The sequence below is a fragment of the Melospiza georgiana genome, chromosome 28 (assembly GCF_028018845.1).
Source record: "Melospiza georgiana isolate bMelGeo1 chromosome 28, bMelGeo1.pri, whole genome shotgun sequence".
Taxonomy (NCBI): domain Eukaryota; kingdom Metazoa; phylum Chordata; class Aves; order Passeriformes; family Passerellidae; genus Melospiza; species Melospiza georgiana.
The window spans coordinates 3,871,303-3,892,117 of NC_080457.1; the positions used below are offsets into that span (position 1 = coordinate 3,871,303).

Genomic DNA, 20,815 nt, shown 5'->3' on the forward strand with positions numbered 1-20,815 from the left:
CTCTTGCCAACATGCCCAAGGACTGACATGTGAGGGCTCATGACACATCATTTTCTGTTGCTTTTCCCATCTCTCTATGATGGTCACTCACTGTTGTACCGAGGTCTGCATCTGCTGCGAGGGTTGGACATGTTGCTACTCTAACATTGCTCAGACAAAAATTGTGTTGGCCTCATTTGGTTCGTGGTCTTTCTGTGCATTCACTGTGGTTTCTCTTGGAATATCAGGAGTTGTCTGGAGGCTGATCCTTGTTAAGGAAACCACACATGTTTTGGCCGCACTTGCCTCTAGTGTCTCCTCATCTGAGTTCCCAGAATTTCACATTTTTCCTGTCTGTTCCTGAGTCTTTTCTGACTCTCTGGGACCATACAGATCTTTGCATTATTCCTTGCTGGTCTGTTTCAGCACACATGCCTCCTTTTGTGCTTGGGTGACCCTCCTGAGGGCATGTGCAGGTGAGATCAGTAGGATTCTTCCCTGGAGCATTCATGATCTGAGAGACAAACATAGTTCCTTTGCCATCAGGAATGGCACTTTGTATGGAATCTATAGCAGAATGGTCATAGCTCCCAGCTGGCAGAGAACTAGCACTGAAATGAGCTTCTGTCTCCTGCACTCTCCATTTCTTGTTTTATGGAGAGGGAGAAACACCAAGACAGCCTGCCCACTTCTGCAGGTTGTTATCATTCAGTGGATCCGCTTGTGGTGGAATGCTGCGGGTGGCCAGGGTGGGACACAGGGTCTTCCTGTCCAGGCCAATGCCAGATGCATTCCTACATCTCAACAGCCTGGTGCTGAGTTAGCAAGGCTGAGACCCCCAGGAAATTGTTCTTGGACCAGAGAAACCCTTATTCAGGTGTTGCTCTGCTGTGAGATATAGGACTGTTGGATCTACCTATATAGCACCGCTGAGTGCTGCTTCCTTACCTTTAGAAGCTGTTGAGGGTTAGAATCTTTCGTTTTGATTCATCTTCCTCCAGGAATTATCTCCTATAACTTGCCTGGAAACATTAATGACTGGGTACTTAAGAAAGAGAGAAGTGCCCAAGCTCAGTGGAGGCGGGCTGCACTTCTCTTATCTGAGGGTTTTTCCTGGAGGCCAGAGGTGCTAAGACATTTGGAGTGGTGAAAATGGGCTTGGGTGCAGCTTCTGGCACTCTTTCTCCCTCAGCTTTCAGAGAGGAGAAAGCCTGCAGAGCTGTGGGCAGACTTTGTCACCACTGCCAGGTACTGTCGTTTACTGCCTTTCTTTTACTGTGAGTGGACCTCTGCTTGTAGGAGCAGGTGTTGCCCTGGGACCTTGTTAAAACAATACTTCGGTAAAAGAGGTGCTTTTCACCATATGTTCACGTGCTTGGAATCAGCACCCTACCTTTCTTTGCACTTTTGGGAGCTGAGCTGCCACTGCTGGGCCCCTGCTTCTAATTCATCACTGCTCTGGATTTTGCTGCACGGCAGTCCTACAGCCCCTGCCTGCTGAGACGTCATGCAGTTCCAGCTACAGCTGCAGAGATACAGATATATCTCATCCACGCCCCTGGAATTATTGCTCTTTCCTGCCATTCCAGCTTTCTGCTCTTCAGAGTTCTTCTGGGACACTGGGATCTGCTGCCACTCTGGCTTCCCAAACCAAAGCCTTTCTTCCATCCCTTTCCATCTTGATCAAGCCACCATTACCACATGGCCCCCGAGCACACACCACAGCGCCCTCTGCTGCCATGGGGGCATCATCGCACGTGCCCTGCCCGGCCGGGAGCCAGCAGCGCCCCTGCTGTGCCCGGAGGTGTGGTCCCCTCAGCCCTGCGTGTCTGGGCAGCAGCTGGGGCTGGGCCCTGCCGAGTGCTGAGGTGCCATGTGAGGTTTGGATCTCATCTCCTTGTTCCCAGGTGTGCTGGCCAAATACTGCAGGCCAGGAAAGGAAGGAAGGAGAGGAAGAGATGAGTTATGGACTGTCGAAGGATGTTGGTTTTTGCCATCTCCACTCTTCTGGAGCCAAAGTGTCCGTGATGGCCATTTGGTTGCCTAATAGCCAGGGATGCTCTTTATCAGCTCCGAGAGAAAGGGGCACAATATAAAACCCATTGCAGTAAGCCCCAAAGATTGCATCCTGCATATTTTTCCTGAGCTAACTGGAGGAGTTTCCCCAGAACAACACACAACTCAGACACAAAAGCTTGAATGCAATACAGTTTTATTAAGTTGAAAGAAGAAAAGGAGAAGGCTCACAGAGAGCACCAGGAGCAGCCACTAAGATGGAGCTCCCATGTGGTGTTCTTTGCACTGCTCTGCAGATGAAGGAATCATGGCAGGTCCACACTAGACTGCATTGGGGAGGGGAGAACAGAAAAAGAGAGGAGAATAGAGCAAGGAAAGGATGGCCTAAAGCTCTAAATAGAATTTTCTGAAGCTCTACTTCCTGCCCAAAACCATGCTTTGAAGTCATGCATGTTCTTGCCGGGAGACATTGCCAGCAGGTTTAACAGGGACGGCATCTGCTGCCACCATAGCAGTTGGTGATGCAGGAGATGTCAAAGCCCCCAGAGCTGATGGGCACTCCGCCACAGCTGAGGATGTTGCCAACAGCAGCAGAGGTGGAGGATCCCACGGCGGTGTTCTGTGGGGAGGAGCTGAGGATGGGCCCAGGCAGAGTCACCAGCACAGCAGGCGGCTCAATGACAACGTGGGAGCTCTGGCACTGCCTGACACAGCACTCATTGCAGCTGCTGGCCAGCGGGCAGGGGCCACAGGGCTGGCAGCAAGGGTCACAGGGCCTGCAGCAGGACATGGTTTGGAGTCACAGGTGCACCTGGCACAGAGGGCATGGAGAAGCACAAAGTGAGGACATGTGAGAAGTAGCATTGCACCCAAACACCCTGCAGCCAAGGCACCTCCTGGCCCCCATTGCAGTGCCCAGCTGAAAGCCCAGGAGCCACCTGAGCCAAATCCCAGCCTCTCTCTGTCTGCACAAGACCTTGTCTCCCCTTCCCTCTCCCAGTACAAGCAACTCCCAGGCCTGCACTATGACAGCTCCTCTCAGCTAAGACCTCCAGCCAAGGAAGAGCTTGCCTTGAAACAGCAGGAGGAGGAGGAGGACAGGTTTCCCACTCACCTGATTCCTGAGGAGGCGGAGATGAGAGAAGTGGATGAGAGAGCAGAGACTTGGGCTGCCTTTTATAGCAGTCCTGACCTGCCTCAGGCCCAGAGGCAACTTTGTGGAAGCCACAATTTTCTGACCAGTACATGTCAAATGTGAACAATCCCAGTTAATGTTAGGGATTCTGTCCTGCTTTCCTGCACTGCTGCCTTTTCATTTCCCGGGTAATTCTCTGTGCTTTCCTACATGAATGGTCATTGCTCTAAATGCTGGGATGAGAGATTCAAGGATTTCCTGGGCAAAAACCAATGCTGGGTGCATTTGGAATGCTCACACCACCACTTGGCAGCATCCTCTGTGGAAAAATATGTTTACCTGTGTCATTCCTGTGGGTTTGCTTTTTTCCAAGATGTCAGGAAATGGGCATCAGTCTCGTGCTTCTTGCCCACATGCCCAAGGACTGCCATGTGAGGCATCATGACACATCATTTCCTACTGCTTTTCCCATCTCTACATGATGGTCACTCACTGTTGCACACAGGCTGGCATCTGCTGGGAGAGTTGGACCCTGTTGCTACTCTAACAGTTCTCAGAGAAAAATTGTATTGACCTCCTTTGGCTCATGATATTTCTGTGCCCTCTCTGTGGGTCCTCTGGAAATACCAGTAGTTGTCTGGGGCCTGATCCTTGTCAAGGATACCTGAGTAATTTTCTGGCACACATGTCCCCAGTATCTTGTCAGCAGAGTTCCCAGAACTGCACATATTTTCCGTCCGTTCCTGACTCTTTGCTGACTCTCTGGGACCCTAGACATCTTTGCATTATTCCATGCTGGTGTGTTTGAGCACACAGGTAGCATTCTGTGCTTGGATGGCCCTCCTGAGGTCATGTGCAGGTCAGAGCAGTAGGACTCTTCCCTGCAGTGTTCATGATCTCAGAGAAAAACGTATTTCCTTTGCCATCACAATGTCACCTTCTATGCAATTTACAGCTCAATCGTCATGGCTTCAAGCTGTCAGAGAACTAGCGCTGAAATCAGCTGTTGCCTCCTGCTCTCTCCATTTCGTCTTTATGGAGGGAGAAACATCAAGGCAGTCTGCCCACTTCCACAGTTTGTTACCATTCATTGGATCCTCTTCTGGTGGAACATTGCTGGTTACCAGAGTGGGAAACAGGCTCCTCCTGTCCAGGCCAACGCTGACTGAGTAGGGCTGAGACCCCCAAGGAAATGGTTCTTGGGCCAAATGTACTCAGGTTTTGGTCTGCTGTGAGATATAGGACAGTTGGATCTACCTACACAGCATAGCTGAGTGCTGTTCCCTCCCCTTTAGTGGCCATTGATGGTTATAATCTTTTTGTTTGATTCTTCTTCCTCAAGGAATTTTGTCCCCTAATTTGCTAGGAAACATTAATGACTGGGTACTTAACGATGACATGTGAATTGGCCAAGCTCGGGAGAGAAGAGCATCTGGCTGTCCTTCTCTTCTCTGAGGGTTTCTCTTGGAGGCCAGAGATGCCAATATATTTGGTCTGGGATAATGGGGTTGGCTGCAGACTCCGGCACTCTTTCTCTCTCTGCTTTTGGAGCAGAGAGAGACTGCTGCGCTCTGGGGAGAATTTGTCACTACTATGGAGTTCAGTCTCCTGCTACCTTTTTTCTACTGTGAGTTGTGCTCTGCCGTAAGAGCAGCTGTTGCACTCGGACCATGTTAACACTCCACCTCTCTAAAACAGGCAGTTTTCACCATATGTTCAGGTGTTCGGAATGCCACCGCGCCTTTCCTAGCACTGCTAGGAGCCGAGCTACCTCTGCTGGGCCCCTGCTGCCTCTTTGGCTCTAATCTGGGTTTTGCTGCACCATAGACCCCTGCCTGTTGAGATATCCCACAGATCATGCTACAGCTGCAGAGCTTACAATATGTCTAATCCACCATCGCGGGATTATAACTCATTCCAGCCATTCTAGGTTGCAGCTCCCGTGAGTCCAGCTGGGGCATTTGGATCAGCTGCCCCATAGGATTGTAAAGCAAAGCCTTCCTTCAATCTCATCCCATCTCGGTCAAGACACCATTAACGCATGACCACCGAGCTCGAGACACAGCGCCCTCTGCTGCCATGGGGGAATCATCGCACATGCCCTGCCTGGCCGGGAGTCAGCAGCGGCCCTGCTGGCTGTGCCCGGAGGTGCCGTCCTCTCAGCCCTGCGTGTCTGGGCAGCAGCTGGGCCCTGCTGAGTGCTGAGGGACTGTGTGAGGCTTGGATCTCATCTCCTTGTCCCCAGCAATGCTGGCCACAGGCCGTAGGTGAGGCAAAGAAGGAAGGATGGGAAGAGATGAGTTGTGGGCTGTCCCTTGGTGGTGTTGTTTTCCATTCCCACTCCTTTGGGGCCAACGTCACCATGATGACCATTGGATGCTGAGTAGCCAGGGATGTTCTCCATCAGCCCCAAGAGAAAAGGGCACCAAAAAAGATTCCTCTCTAGAGAGCCCCAAACACTGCATTCTCGCCCTTTCTTATTGGGCATACTGGAGGAGTTGCCCCAGAACAACAGACGACTCAGACACAAAGGCTTGAATGCAAGACAGTTTTAATAAGTTTACAGAAGGAAAGGAAATGGCTCACAGTGAGCACCAAGAGCAGCCACTAAGATAGAACTCCCATGTTGAGTTCTTTGCACTGCTCTGCAGAGGTAGGAAGGATGGCAGGTCCACATTAGACTGCCTGGGCAAGGGGGGGAGAGAAATGAAGAGGAGAATAGAACAAGGAAGGGATGATCCAAAGCTCTAAATACAATTTTCTGAAGCGGTATTTTGCTGCCCAAAGTCATGCTTTGAAGCCTTCCGTATTCTTGCCGGCAGACATTGCCAGCAGGTTTAGCAGGGACGGCATCTGCTGCCACCATAGCAGTTGGTGATGCAGGAGATGTCAAAGCCCCCAGAGCTGATGGGCACTCCACCACAGCTGAGGATGTTGCCAACAGCAGCAGAGGTAGAGGATCCCACGGCGGTGTTCTGTGGGGAGGAGCTGAGGATGGGCCCAGGCAGGGTCACCAGCACAGCAGGTGGCTCAATGACAACGTGGGAGCTCTGGCACTGCCTGACACAGCACTCATTGCAGCTGCTGGCCAGCGGGCAGGGGCCACAGGGCTGGCAGCAAGGGTCACAGGGCTTGCAGCAGGACATGGTTCACGGTCACAGGTGTACCTGGCACAGAGGGCAGGGAGAAGCACAAAGTGAGGACACAAGAGAAGTCGCACTGCACCCAAACACCCTGCAGCCAAGGCACACCCTGGCCCCCATTGCAGGGTGCAGGTCAAAGCCCAGGAGTCACCTCAGCCAAGTCCCAGGCTCTCTCTGTCTGCACAAGACCTTCTCTCCCCTGCCCTCTCCCAGCACAAGCAGCTCCCAGCCTTGCAGCAGCCCCTGTCAGCTGAACCCCACAGGTCTCAGGCAAGACATGCTCTTGAAGCTGCAGCAGGAGGATGCAGAGGAGAAGAGGCTTCCCACTCACCTGATTCCTGAAGAGGAGGAGGTGAGAGAAGTGGATGAGAGAGCAGAGACTTGGGCTGCCTTTTATAGCAGTCCTGCCCTGCCTCAGGCCCACAGGCACCTTTGTAGAAGCCACAATTTTCTGACCAGCTCATGTCAAACGTGCACCAATCCCAGTTAATGGTAGGCATTCAATCCTGGTTTCCTGTACTGCTGCCTTTTCATTTCCCTGCTAATTCTTTGTGCTTTCCTACATGAAGGGTCATTTCTGTAAGTGCTGGAATGAGAGATTCAAGGATTTCCTGGGCATAAACCAATGCCAGGTGCATTTGGAATGCTGAGATCATAACTTGGCAGCATCCTCTGCAGAAATATGTGTTCACCTTTGTCATTCCTGTGGGTTTGTTTAGTCCAGGTTGTCAGGAAATGGGTGTCCGTCTCATGCTTCTTACCCACATACCCAAGGAATGCCATGTGAGGAGACATGACAGATAATTTTCTTTTTCCAATCTCTTCATGATGGTCACTCACTGTTGCCCAGAGCTCTGCATCTGCTGCTAGGGATGGACTCTCTTGCTATTCAAACAGTACACAGAGAAAAATTGTGTTGTCGTCTTTTGGCTCATGGTTTTTCTGTGTAATCGCTGGGAGTTCCCTGAAATTACCAGGAGTTGTCTAGGGCCTGATCCTTCTCAAGGAGACCTGAGTAATTTTCTTCCACACTTGTCCCCGGTATCTCCTCAGAGGTGTTCCCAGAACTGCACATTTTTTTCTGGCTGTTCCTGAGTCTTTGCTGACTCTCTGGGACCATACAGATCTTTGCATTATTCCAGGCTGGTGTGTTTGAGCACACGTACATTTTTCTGTGCTTGGGTGACCGTCCTGAGGGCATGTGCAGGTCAGCGCAGTAGGACTCTTCCCTGGAGTGTTCATGATCTCAGATAGAGATCCTTTGCCATCAGGAATGGCTCTTTGTATGGAATCTACAGCTGAATGGGCATGACTTCCAGCTGGCAGAGAACTAGCACTGAAATCATCTTCTGCCTCCTGCACTCTCCATTTCTTCTTTTCTGGAGAGGGAGAAACACCAAGACAGCCTGCCCACTTCTGCAGGTTGTTATCATTTGGTGGATCCCCTTCTGGTAGAAGGTTGCAGGTGGTCAGGGCGGGACACTGGCTCCTCCTGTCCAGGCCAATGCATTTCTACATGTCAGCATCCCGGCGCAGACCTAGCTGGGCTAAGACTGCCTAGGAAATTTTTCTTGGATGAAAAAAGGAACCCATATTCAGGTGTTTCTCTACTGTGAGATATAGGACAGTTGGATCTACCCACTTAGCATAGGGTAGTGCTGCTCCCTTCCCTTTAGAAGCTGTTGATGGTGCTCAACTTTTTTTTGATTCTTTTCCCTCAAGGAATTTTATCCCAAAATTTTCTAGGAAACATTAATGACTGGGTACTATAGAAAGAGAAAAGAAGTGGCGAAGTTCAGGTGAGAAGGGCATTAGGATGCACTTCTCTTATCTGAGGGTTTCTCCTTTGGCCAGAGATGCTGAGACATTTGGACTGGCAAGACGGGCTTGGTTGCAGCCCCTGGCTCTCTTTGTCTCTCAGCTTTTGTAAGGGAGAGACAATGCAGAGTTGTGGGGAGAATTCATCACCACTGTAGGGTTCTGTCTCCTGCTGCCTTTCTTTTACTGTGCGTGGAGCTCTGCTCATAGGAGCAGGCATTGATTTGGAACCTTGTTAACACTCTACCTCAGTAAAAGAGGGACTTTTCACCTTATATCCATATGTCCAGGTGCTCAGAATCCCGTACCCCGCCTTTCCTTGCAATGTTAGGGTCAGGACTCCACTGAAGGACCCCTGCTGCTTCTTCAGCACTGCTCTGGATTTTGCTACAATGTAGCTATGCAGCCCCTGCCTGCTGAGACATCCCACAGTTCCAGCCACAGCTGCAGAGATCCAGATAAATCTCATCCACTACCCTGGAATATTTGCTCGTTCCTGCCATTCCAGCTTTCTGCCCCCCAGGGTCCATATGGGACACTGAGATCAGCTGCCCTTTAGGATTGTAAACCAAAGCCTTTCTTCCATCCCTGCCCGTCTCGGTCAAGCTGCCATTACCGCATGGCCCCATCGCTCGCACCACAGCGCCCTCTGTTGCCATGGGGGAATAATCACATGCGCCCTGCGTGGCCAGGAGCCAGCAGCGCCCCCGCTGGCTGTGCCCAGAGGTGCGGTCCCCTCAGCCCTGCGTGTCTCGGCAGTGGCTGGGCCCTGCCGAGTGCTGAGGGACTGTGTGAGGTTTGGGTCTCATCTCCTTGTTCCCCAGAGTGCTGGCCACAGGTCCCCAGGCCAAGCAATGAAGGAAGGATAGGAAGAGATGAGTTGTGGACTGTCCCCTTGCGTTTTTGTTTCCCATCCCCACTCCTATGGAGCCAAAACCTTCATGATGGCCTTTGGCTGTCAAGTGGCCAGGCATGTTCTCCATCAGCTCCAATGAAAAGGGCAAAAAGAAAATCCACTGAAGCGAGCCCCAAACATTACTTTCTCCAGCTTTTTCCTGAGCAAAATGGAGGAGATGTCCCAGAACAACACACAACTCAGACACAAAGGCTTGAATGCAAGACAATTTTAATATGTTGAAAGAAGAAAAGGAGATGGCTCGCAGAGAGCACCAGGAGCAGCCACTAAGATGGAGCTCCCATGTGGTGTTCTGTGCACGGCTCTGCAGATGAAGGAATCGTGGCAGGTCCACACTAGACTGCCTTGGAGAGTGAGGGACTGAAATGGAGAGGAGAATGGAATAAGGAAGGAGTGGTCTGATGTTCTAAATAGAATTTTCTGAAGCTCTATTTCCTGCCCAAAACCATACTTTGAAGTCTTGGGTGTTCCTGTCGGAAGACATTGCCAGCAGGTTTAGCAGGGACGGCATCTGCTGCCACCATAGCAGTTGGTGATGCAGGAGATGTCAAAGCCCCCAGAGCTGATGGGCACTCCGCCACAGCTGAGGATGTTGCCAACAGCAGCCGAGGTGGAGGATCCCACGGCGGTGTTCTGTGGGGAGGAGCTGAGGATGGGCCCAGGCAGGGTCACCAGCACAGCAGGCGGCTCAATGACAACGTGGGAGCTCTGGCACTGCCTGACACAGCACTCATTGCAGCTGCTGGCCAGAGGGCAGGGGCCACAGGGCTGGCAGCAAGGGTCACAGGGCTTGCAGCAGGACATGGCTCGGGCTCACAGGTGCACCTAGGATGGAAGGAACGGCGAAGCACAAAGTGAGGACATGTGAGATGTAGCACTGCACCCAAACACCCGGAAGCCAAGGCACTCCTGGTCCCATTGCAGTGCCCAGCTCAAAGCCCAGGAGCCACCTCAGCCAAGTCCCAGCCTCTCTCCGTCTGCACAAGACCTTCTCTCCCCTGCCTTTTCCCAGCAAAAGCCGCTCCCTGGCTTGCACCAGCCCTGTCAGCTGAAACCCAAAGGTCTCAGGCAAGAGCTGCTCTTGAAGCAGCAGCCAGAGGAGGAAGAAGAGAAGAGGCTTGACACTCACCTGATTCCTGTAGAGGAGTCTAGAGAAGTGGATGAGAGGGCAGAGATTTGGGCTGCCTTTTATAGCAGTCCTGCCCAGCCTCAGGCCCAGAGGCTCCTTAGGGAAAGCCACAATTTTCTGGCCAGCTCATGTCAAACGTGCACCAATCCCAGTTAATGTTAGGGATTCAGTCCTAGTTTCCTGCACTGCTGCCTTTTCATTTCCCGGCTAATTCTCTGTGCTTTCCTACATGAAGGGTCATTTCTCTGTGGGCTGGGATGAGAGATTCAAGGATTTCCTGGGCAAAACCAATGCTGGGTGCATTTGGAATGCTCAGGCCGTCAGCTGGCAGCATTCTCTGCAGAAATATATGTTTACCTGTGTCATTCCTGTGGGTTTGGTTTTGTCCAAATTGTCAGGAACTGGGCGTCAGTCTCGTGCTTCTTGCCCACATGCCCAAGGACTGCCATGTGAGGGGTCATGAGACATAATTTTCAGTTGCTTTTCCCATCTCTCCATCATGATCATTTCCTGTTGCACACAGGACTGCTTCTGCTGGGAGGGTTGGACCCTGTTGCTAGTCAAACAGTGCCCAGGGAAAAATTAGGTGTCCTTCCTCATCGTCTTTCTGTGCACTCTCTGTGGGTCCTCTGGTAATATCAGGAGTTGTCGGGGGCCTGAACCTTGACAAGGATACCTGAGTAATTTTCTTCCACTCTTGTCCCCGGTATCTCCTCGGCAGAGTTCCCAGAACTGCACACTTTTTCTGTCTATTCCTGAGTCTTTACTGGCTCTGTGTGTGCATACAGATCTTTGCATTATTACACGCTGGTGTGTTTGAAGTGTGTTTGAGCATATGTGCATCATTCTGTGCATGGGTGACCGTCCTTAGGGCATGTGCAGGTCAGAGCAACAGGACTCTTCCCTGGAGTGTTCGTGATCTCAGAGAGAAAGATGTTTCCTTTGCCATCACTAATATCACTTTGTATGGAATCTACAGCAAAATGGTCACAGCTTGAAGCTGTCAGAGAACTAGCACTGAAATCAGCTTCTGTCTCCTGCACTCTCTGTTTCTTGTTTTCTGGAGAGGGAGAAACACCAAGGCAGTCTTCCCACTTCTGCAGGTTGTTAGCATTCAGTGGATCCCCTTCTGGTGGAACATTGCTGGTGTCCAGCAATGCTGGTGTCCAGGGTGGGACACAGGTTTCTCCTGTCCAGGCAAATGGCAGATGCACTTCTACATCTCAGCAACCTGGTGCTGACTGAGTATGACTGAGACCCCCCAGGAAATTGTTCTTGGACCAAAGGAACCCATATTCAGCTGTTGCTCTGCTGTGAGATTTAGGTCAGTTGGATCTACCACATAGCATAGGTGAGTGCTCCTCCCTTCCTTTTAGAAGCTGTTGATGGTTATAATCTTTTTGTTTGATTTTTTTTCCTCTGGCAATTTTATCCCAAAATTTGCTAGGAAACAATAATGACTGGGTACTTAAGAAAGAGGAAAGAAGTGGCCAAGCTCAGGGGTGATGGGTATCTGGCTGGATTTCTCTTATCTAGGGTTTGTCCTGGAGGCCAGAGATGTCGAGATATTACGACTGTGAAAATGGGAGTGCGTGCAGCCCCTTACTGTCTTTCTCTTTTCAGTGGGCAAAGGGACCATAGCGCTGTGCGGAGCATTTGTCAGAACTGCGGGTTTCCCTCTCCTGCTGCCTTTCTTCTTCTGCGAGTGGAGCTCAGCTTGTAAGAGCAGCCGTTGCACTGGGACCTGTTTAACACTCTATGTCACTAAAAGAGGGACTTTTCACCATATGTTCAGGTGCTTGGGATCCCCACTTGAGCTTTCCTTGCTTTGTTTGGAGCTCGGCTGCCACTGTTGGGCCCATGTTTCTTCTTCAGCAATGCTCTGGGTTTTGGTGCACTGTAGCCCAGGCCTGCTAGGAACTCCTCCAGTTCCAGCTACAGCTGCAGAGCTTCTGATAGATCTTGTCCACTACCGCAGGATTTGACTCTTTCCTGCTCTTCTAGCTTGCTGCTCCTGAGAGTCCTGATGGGGCACCAGGATCAGCTGCCCCTCAGGTTTTTTAAAGCAAGGCATTTCTTCCATCCCTTCCCATCTCAGTCACACCACCATTGCTGCGTGACCCCCGAGCTTGCACTACAGCGCCCTCTGCTGGCATGGGGGAATCATTGCACACACCCTGCGCGGCCAGGAGCCAGCAGCGCCCCTGCTGGCTGTGCCCGGAGGTGCCATCCCCTCACCCCTGCGTATCTGGGCAGCAGCTGGGCCCTGCTGAGTGCTGAGGGACTGTGTGAGGCTTGGATCTCACCTCCTTGTCCCCAGCAATGCTGGCCACAGGCCGTAGGTGAGGCAAAGAAGGAAGGATGGGAAGAGATGAGTTGTGGGCTGTCCCTTGGTGGTGTTGTTTTCCATTCCCACTCCTTTGGGGCCAACGTCACCATGATGACCATTGGATGCTGAGTAGCCAGGGATGTTCTCCATCAGCCCCAAGAGAAAAGGGCACCAAAAAAGATTCCTCTCTAGAGAGCCCCAAACACTGCATTCTCCCCCCTTCTTATTGGGCAAACTGGAGGAGGTGCCCCAGAACAACAGACGACTCAGAGACAAAGGATTGAATGCATGACAGTTTTAATAAGTTTACAGAAGAAAAGGAAATGGCTCACAGTGAGCACCAAGAGCAGCCACTAAGATAGAACTCCCATGTTGAGTTCTTTGCACTGCTCTGCAGAGGTAGGAAGGATGGCAGGTCCACATTAGACTGCCTGGGCAAGGGGGGGAGAGAAATGAAGAGGAGAATAGAATAAGGAAGGGATGATCCAAAGCTCTAAATACAATTTTCTGAAGCGGTATTTTGCTGCCCAAAGTCATGCTTTGAAGCCTTCCATATTCTTACCGGCAGACATTGCCAGCAGGTTTAGCAGGGACGGCATCTGCTGCCACCATAGCAGTTGGTGATGCAGGAGATGTCAAAGCCCCCAGAGCTGATGGGCACTCCGCCACAGCTGAGGATGTTGCCAACAGCAGCAGAGGTGGAGGATCCCACGGCGGTGTTCTGTGGGGAGGAGCTGAGGATGGGCCCAGGCAGGGTCACCAGCACAGCAGGCGGCTGAATGACAACGTGGGAGCTCTGGCACTGCCTGACACAGCACTCATTGCAGCTGCTGGCCAGCGGGCAGGGGCCACAGGGCTGGCAGCAAGGGTCACAGGGCTTGCAGCAGGACATGGCTGACGGTCACAGGTGCACCTAGGATGGTAGGAAAGGGAGAAGCACAAAGTGAGGACACATGAGAAGTAGCACTGCACCCAAACACCCTGCAGCCAAGGCACCTCCTCTCCCCCAATGCAGTGCCCAGCTCAAAGTCCAGGAGCCACCTGAGCCACGTCCCAGGCTCTCTCTGTCTGCACAAGACCTTCTCTCCCCTGCCCTCTCCCAGCACAAGCAGCTCCCAGCCTTGCATCAGCCTATCTCAGCTGAAACCCACAGGTCTCCGGCAAGAGCTGCTCTTGAAGTAGCAGCACCAGGATGCAGAGAAGAGGCTTCCCACTCACCTGATTCCTGAAGAGGAGGAGGAGGTGAGAGAAGTGGATGAGAGAGCAGAGACTTGGGCTGCCTTTTATAGCAGTCCTGCCCTGCCTCAGGCCCACAGGCACCTTTGTAGAAGCCACAATTTTCTGACCAGCTCATGTCAAACGTGCACCAATCCCAGTTAATGGTAGGCATTCAATCCTGGTTTCCTGTACTGCTGCCTTTTCATTTCCCTGCTAATTCTTTGTGCTTTCCTACATGAAGGGTCATTTCTGTAAGTGCTGGAATGAGAGATTCAAGGATTTCCTGGGCATAAACCAATGCCAGGTGCATTTGGAATGCTGAGATCATAACTTGGCAGTATCCTCTGCAGAAATATGTGTTCACCTTTCTCATTCCTGTGGGTTTGTTTAGTCCAGGTTGTCAGGAAATGGGTGTCCGTCTCATACTTCTTACCCACATACCCAAGGAATGCCATGTGAGGAGACATGACAGATCATTTTCTTTTTCCAATCTCTTCATGATGGTCACTCACTGTTGCCCAGAGCTCTGCATCTGCTGCTAGGGATGGACTCTCTTGCTATTCAAACAGTACACAGAGAAAAATTGTGTTGTCGTCTTTTGGCTCATGGTTTTTCTGTGTAATCGCTGGGAGTTCCCTGAAATTACCAGGAGTTGTCTAGGGCCTGATCCTTCTCAAGGAGACCTGAGTAATTTTCTTCCACACTTGTCCCCGGTATCTCCTCAGAGGTGTTCCCAGAACTGCACATTTTTTTCTGGCTGTTCCTGAGTCTTTGCTGACTCTCTGGGACCATACAGATCTTTGCATTATTCCAGGCTGGTGTGTTTGAGCACACGTACATTTTTCTGTGCTTGGGTGACCGTCCTGAGGGCATGTGCAGGTCAGCACAGTAGGACTCTTCCCTGGAGTGTTCATGATCTCAGATAGAGATCCTTTGCCATCAGGAATGGCTCTTTGTATGGAATCTACAGCTGAATGGGCATGACTTCCAGCTGGCAGAGAACTAGCACTGAAATCATCTTCTGCCTCCTGCACTCTCCATTTCTTCTTTTCTGGAGAGGGAGAAACACCAAGACAGCCTGCCCACTTCTGCAGGTTGTTATCATTTAGTGGATCCCCTTCTGGTAGAAGGTTGCAGGAGGCCAGGGCGGGACACTGGCTCCTCCTGTCCAGGCCAATGCATTTCTACATGTCAGCATCCCGGCGCAGACCTAGCTGGGCTAAGACTGCCTAGGAAATTTTTCTTGGATGAAAGGAACCCATATTCAGGTGTTTCTCTACCGTGAGATATAGGACAGTTGGATCTACCCACTTAGCATAGGGTAGTGCTGCTCCCTTCCCTTTAGAAGCTGTTGATGGTGCTCAACTTTTTTTTGATTCTTTTCCCTCAAGGAATTTTATCCCAAAATTTTCTAGGAAACATTAATGACTGGGTACTATAGAAAGAGAAAAGAAGTGGCGAAGTTCAGGTGAGAAGGGCATTAGGATGCACTTCTCTTATCTGAGGGTTTCTCCTTTGGCCAGAGATGCTGAGACATTTGGACTGGCAAGACGGGCTTGGTTGCAGCCCCTGGCTCTCTTTGTCTCTCAGCTTTTGTAAGGGAGAGACAATGCAGAGTTGTGGGGAGAATTCATCACCACTGTAGGGTTCTGTCTCCTGCTGCCTTTCTTTTACTGTGCGTGGAGCTCTGCTCATAGGAGCAGGCATTGATTTGGAACCTTGTTAACACTCTACCTCAGTAAAAGAGGGACTTTTCACCTTATATCCATATGTCCAGGTGCTCAGAATCCCGTACCCCGCCTTTCCTTGCAATGTTAGGGTCAGGACTCCACTGAAGGACCCCTGCTGCTTCTTCAGCACTGCTCTGGATTTTGCTACAATGTAGCTATGCAGCCCCTGCCTGCTGAGACATCCCACAGTTCCAGCCACAGCTGCAGAGATCCAGATAAATCTCATCCACTACCCTGGAATATTTGCTCGTTCCTGCCATTCCAGCTTTCTGCCCCCCAGGGTCCATATGGGACACTGGGATCAGCTGCCCTTTAGGATTGTAAACCAAAGCCTTTCTTCCATCCCTGCCCGTCTCGGTCAAGCTGCCATTACCGCATGGCCCCATCGCTCGCACCACAGCGCCCTCTGTTGCCATGGGGAATCATCACATGCGCCCTGCGTGGCCAGGAGCCAGCAGCGCCCCTGCTGGCTGTGCCCAGAGGTGCGGTCCCCTCAGCCCTGCGTGTCTCGGCAGTGGCTGGGCCCTGCCGAGTGCTGAGGGACTGTGTGAGGTTTGGGTCTCATCTCCTTGTTCTCCAGAGTGCTGGCCACAGGTCCCCAGGCCAAGCAATGAAGGAAGGATAGGAAGAGATGAGTTGTGGACTGTCCCCTTGCGTTTTTGTTTCCCATCCCCACTCCTATGGAGCCAAAACCTTCATGATGGCCTTTGGCTGTCAAGTGGCCAGGCATGTTCTCCATCAGCTCCAATGAAAAGGGCAAAAAGAAAATCCACTGAAGCGAGCCCCAAACATTACTTTCTCCAGCTTTTTCCTGAGCAAAATGGAGGAGATGTCCCAGAACAACACACAACTCAGACACAAAGGCTTGAATGCAAGACAGTTTTAATATGTTGAAAGAAGAAAAGGAGATGGCTCGCAGAGAGCACCAGGAGCAGCCACTAAGATGGAGCTCCCATGTGGTGTTCTGTGCACGGCTCTGCAGATGAAGGAATCGTGGCAGGTCCACACTAGACTGCCTTGGAGCGTGAGGGACTGAAATGGAGAGGAGAATGGAATAAGGAAGGAGTGGTCTGATGTTCTAAATAGAATTTTCTGAAGCTCTATTTACTGCCCAAAACCATACTTTGAAGTCTTGGGTGTTCCTGTCGGAAGACATTGCCAGCAGGTTTAGCAGGGACGGCATCTGCTGCCACCATAGCAGTTGGTGATGCAGGAGATGTCAAAGCCCCCAGAGCTGATGGGCACTCCGCCACAGCTGAGGATATTGCCAACAGCAGCCGAGGTGGAGGATCCCACGGCGGTGTTCTGTGGGGAGGAGCTGAGGATGGGCCCAGGCAGGGTCACCAGCACAGCAGGCGGCTCAATGACAACGTGGGAGCTCTGGCACTGCCTGACACAGCACTCATTGCAGCTGCTGGCCAGAGGGCAGGGGCCACAGGGCTGGCAGCAAGGGTCACAGGGCTTGCAGCAGGACATGGCTCGGGCTCACAGGTGCACCTAGGATGGAAGGAACGGCGAAGCACAAAGTGAGGACACGTGAGATGTAGCACTGCACCCAAACACCCGGAAGCCAAGGCACTCCTGGTCCCATTGCAGTGCCCAGCTCAAAGCCCAGGAGCCACCTCAGCCAACTCCCAGCCTCTCTCCGTCTGCACAAGACCTTCTCTCCCCTGCCTTTTCCCAGCAAAAGCCGCTCCCTGGCTTGCACCAGCCCTGTCAGCTGAAACCCAAAGGTCTCAGGCAAGAGCTGCTCTTGAAGCAGCAGCCAGAGGAGGAAGAAGAGAAGAGGCTTGACACTCACTTGATTCCTGTAGAGGAGTCTAGAGAAGTGGATGAGAGGGCAGAGATTTGGGCTGCCTTTTATAGCAGTCCTGACCTGCCTCAGGCCCAGAGGCTCCTTAGTGGAAGCCACAATTTTCTGGCCAGCTCATGTCAAACGTGCACCAATCCCAGTTAATGTTAGGGATTCAGTCCTAGTTTCCTGCACTGCTGCCTTTTCATTTCCCGGCTAATTCTCTGTGCTTTCCTACATGAAGGGTCATTTCTCTGTGGGCTGGGATGAGAGATTCAAGGATTTCTTGGGAAAACCAATGCTGGGTGCATTTGGAATGCTCAGGCCGTCAGCTGGCAGCATTCTCTGCAGAAATATATGTTTACCTGTGTCATTCCTGTGGGTTTGGTTTTGTCCAAATTGTCAGGAACTGGGCGTCAGTCTCGTGCTTCTTGCCCACATGCCCAAGGACTGCCATGTGAGGGGTCATGACACATAATTTTCAGTTGCTTTTCCCATCTCTCCACCATGATCATTTCCTGTTGCACACAGGACTGCTTCTGCTGGGAGGGTTGGACCCTGTTGCTAGTCAAACAGTGCCCAGGGAAAAATTAGGTGTCCTTCCTCATCGTCTTTCTGTGCACTCTCTGTGGGTCCTCTGGTAATATCAGGAGTTGTCGGGGGCCTGAACCTTGACAAGGATACCTGAGTAATTTTCTGCCACTCTTGTCCCCGGTATGTCCTCGGCAGAGTTCCCAGAACTGCACACTTTTTCTGTCTGTTCCCGAGTCTTTGCTGACTCTGTGTGTGCATACAGATCTTTGCATTATTACATGCTGGTGTGTTTGAAGTGTGTTTGAGCATATGTGCATCATTCTGTGCATGGGTGACCGTCCTTAGGGCATGTGCAGGTCAGAGCAACAGAACTCTTCCCTGGAGTGTTCGTGATCTCAGAGAGAAAGATGTTTCCTTTGCCATCACTAATATCACTTTGTATGGAATCTACAGCAAAATGGTCACAGCTTGAAGCTGTCAGAGAGCTAGCACTGAAATCAGTTTCTGTCTCCTGCACTCTCTGTTTCTTGTTTTCTGGAGAGGGAGAAACACCAAGGCAGTCTTCCCACTTCTGCAGGTTGTTATCATTCAGTGGATCCCCTTCTGGTGGAACATTGCTGGTGTCCAGCAATGCTGGTGTCCAGGGTGGGACACAGGTTTCTCCTGTCCAGGCAAATGGCAGATGCTCTTCTACATCTCAGCAACCTGGTGCTGACTGAGTATGACTGAGACCCCCCAGGAAATTGTTCTTGGACCAAAGGAACCCATATTCAGCTGTTGCTCTGCTGTGAGATTTAGGTCAGTTGGATCTACCACATAGCATAGGTGAGTGCTCCTCCCTTCCTTTTAGAAGCTGTTGATGGTTATAATCTTTTTGTTTGATTTTTTTTCCTCTGGGAATTTTATCCCAAAATTTGCTAGGAAACAATAATGACTGGGTACTTAAGAAAGAGGAAAGAAGTGGCCAAGCTCAGGGGTGATGGGTATCTGGCTGGATTTCTCTTATCTAGGGTTTGTCCTGGAGGCCAGAGATGTCGAGATATTACGACTGTGAAAATGGGAGTGCGTGCAGCCCCTTACTGTCTTTCTCTTTTCAGTGGGCAAAGGGACCATAGCGCTGTGCGGAGCATTTGTCAGAACTGCGGGTTTCCCTCTCCTGCTGCCTTTCTTCTTCTGCGAGTGGAGCTCTGCTTGTAAGAGCAGCCGTTGCACTGGGACCTGTTTAACACTCTATGTCACTAAAAGAGGGACTTTTCACCATATGTTCAGGTGCTTGGGATCCCCACTTGAGCTTTCCTTGCTTTGTTTGGAGCTCGGCTGCCACTGTTGGGCCCATGTTTCTTCTTCAGCAATGCTCTGGGTTTTGGTGCACTGTAGCCCTGGCCTGCTAGGAACTCCTCCAGTTCCAGCTACAGCTGCAGAGCTTCTGATAGATCTTGTCCACTACGGCAGGATTTTACTCTTTCCTGCTCTTCTAGCTTGCTGCTCCTGAGAGTCCTGATGGGGCACCAGGATCAGCTGCCCCTCAGGTTTTTTAAAGCAAGGCATTTCTTCCATCCCTTCCCATCTCAGTCACACCACCATTGCTGCGTGACCCCCGAGCTTGCACTACAGCGCCCTCTGCTGGCATGGGGGAATCATTGCACACACCCTGCGCGGCCAGGAGCCAGCAGCGCCCCTGCTGGCTGTGCCCGGAGGTGCCGTCCCCTCACCCCTGCATATCTGGGCAGCAGCAGCGCCCTGCTGAGTGCTGAGGGACTGTGTGAGGTTTGGATCTCATCTCCTTGTCCCCGGAATGCGGGCCACAGGCCGTAGGCGAGGCAAAGAAGGAAGGATGGGAAGAGATGAGCTGTGGGCTGTCCCTTGGTGGTGTTGTTTTCCATTCCCACTCCTTTGGGGCCAATGTCACCATGATGACCTTTGGATGCTGAGTAGCCAGGGATGTTCTCCATCAGCCCCAAGAGAAAAGGGCACCAAAAAAGATTCCTCTCTAGAGAGCCCCAAACACTGCATTCTCCCCCCTTCTTATTGGGCAAACTGGAGGAGGTGCCCCAGAACAACAGACGACTCAGAGAGAAAGGCTTGAATGCAATACAGTTTTAATAAGTTTGCAGAAGGAAAGGGCTCACAGAGAGCATCAGGAGCAGCCGCTAAGATGGAGGTCCCATGTGGTGTTCTTTGCATTGCTGTGCAGAGGTAGGAAGGATGGCAGGTCCAGACTAGACTGCCTTGGAGAGTGAAGGACTGAAAAGGAGAAGAGAATTGCACAAGGAAGGGATGGTCCAAAGCTCTAAATACAATTTTCTGAAGCTCTATTTCCTGCCCAATACCAAGCCTTGAAGTCTTGGGTGTTCATGCCGGAAAGACATTGCCAGCAGGTTTAGCAGGGACGGCATCTGCTGCCACCATAGCAGTTGGTGATGCAGGAGATGTCAAAGCCCCCAGAGCTGATGGGCACTCCGCCACAGCTGAGGATGTTGCCAACAGCAGCAGAGGTGGAGGATCCCACGGCGGTGTTCTGTGGGGAGGAGCTGAGGATGGGCCCAGGCAGGGTCACTAGCACAGCAGGCGGCTCAATGACAACGTGGGAGCTCTGGCACTGCCTGACACAGCACTCATTGCAGCTGCTGGCCAGTGGGCAGGGGCCACAGGGCTGGCAGCAAGGGTCACAGGGCTTGCAGCAGGACATGGCTGACAGTCACAGGTGCACCTAGGATGGTAGGAAAGGGAGAAGCACAAAGTGAGGACACATGAGAAGTAGCACTGCACCCAAACACCCTGCAGCCAAGGCACGTCCTCTCCCCCAATGCAGTGCCCAGCTCAAAGTCCAGGAGCCACCTGAGCCATGTCCCAGCCTCTCTCTGTCTGCACAAGACCTTCTCTCCCCTGCCCTCTCCCAGCACAAGCAGCTCCCAGCCTTGCATCAGGCTATCTCAGCTGAAACCCACAGGTCTCCGGCAAGAGCTGCTCTTGAAGTAGCAGCACCAGGATGCAGAGAAGAGGCTTCCCACTCACCTGATTCCTGAGGAGGAGGTGAGAGAAATGGATGTGAGAACAGAGACTTGGGCTGCCTTTT

General features: G+C 51.7%; 5 pseudogenes; all 5 read right to left on the reverse strand.

Annotated features, from left to right (window-relative positions):
* Nucleotides 1-2,476: 2,476 nt before the first annotated feature.
* Nucleotides 2,477-3,248, reverse strand: LOC131094098 (feather keratin Cos2-2-like; annotated as a pseudogene).
* A 2,719-nt stretch (nucleotides 3,249-5,967) lies between these two features.
* On the reverse strand, nucleotides 5,968-6,740 carry LOC131094100 (feather keratin Cos2-2-like; annotated as a pseudogene).
* A 2,762-nt stretch (nucleotides 6,741-9,502) lies between these two features.
* On the reverse strand, nucleotides 9,503-10,278 carry LOC131094026 (feather keratin Cos2-2-like; annotated as a pseudogene).
* A 2,770-nt stretch (nucleotides 10,279-13,048) lies between these two features.
* On the reverse strand, nucleotides 13,049-13,855 carry LOC131094027 (feather keratin Cos2-2-like; annotated as a pseudogene).
* Nucleotides 13,856-16,580: 2,725 nt separating this feature from the next.
* On the reverse strand, nucleotides 16,581-17,356 carry LOC131094028 (feather keratin Cos2-2-like; annotated as a pseudogene).
* Between the last annotated feature and the right edge of the window lie 3,459 nt (nucleotides 17,357-20,815).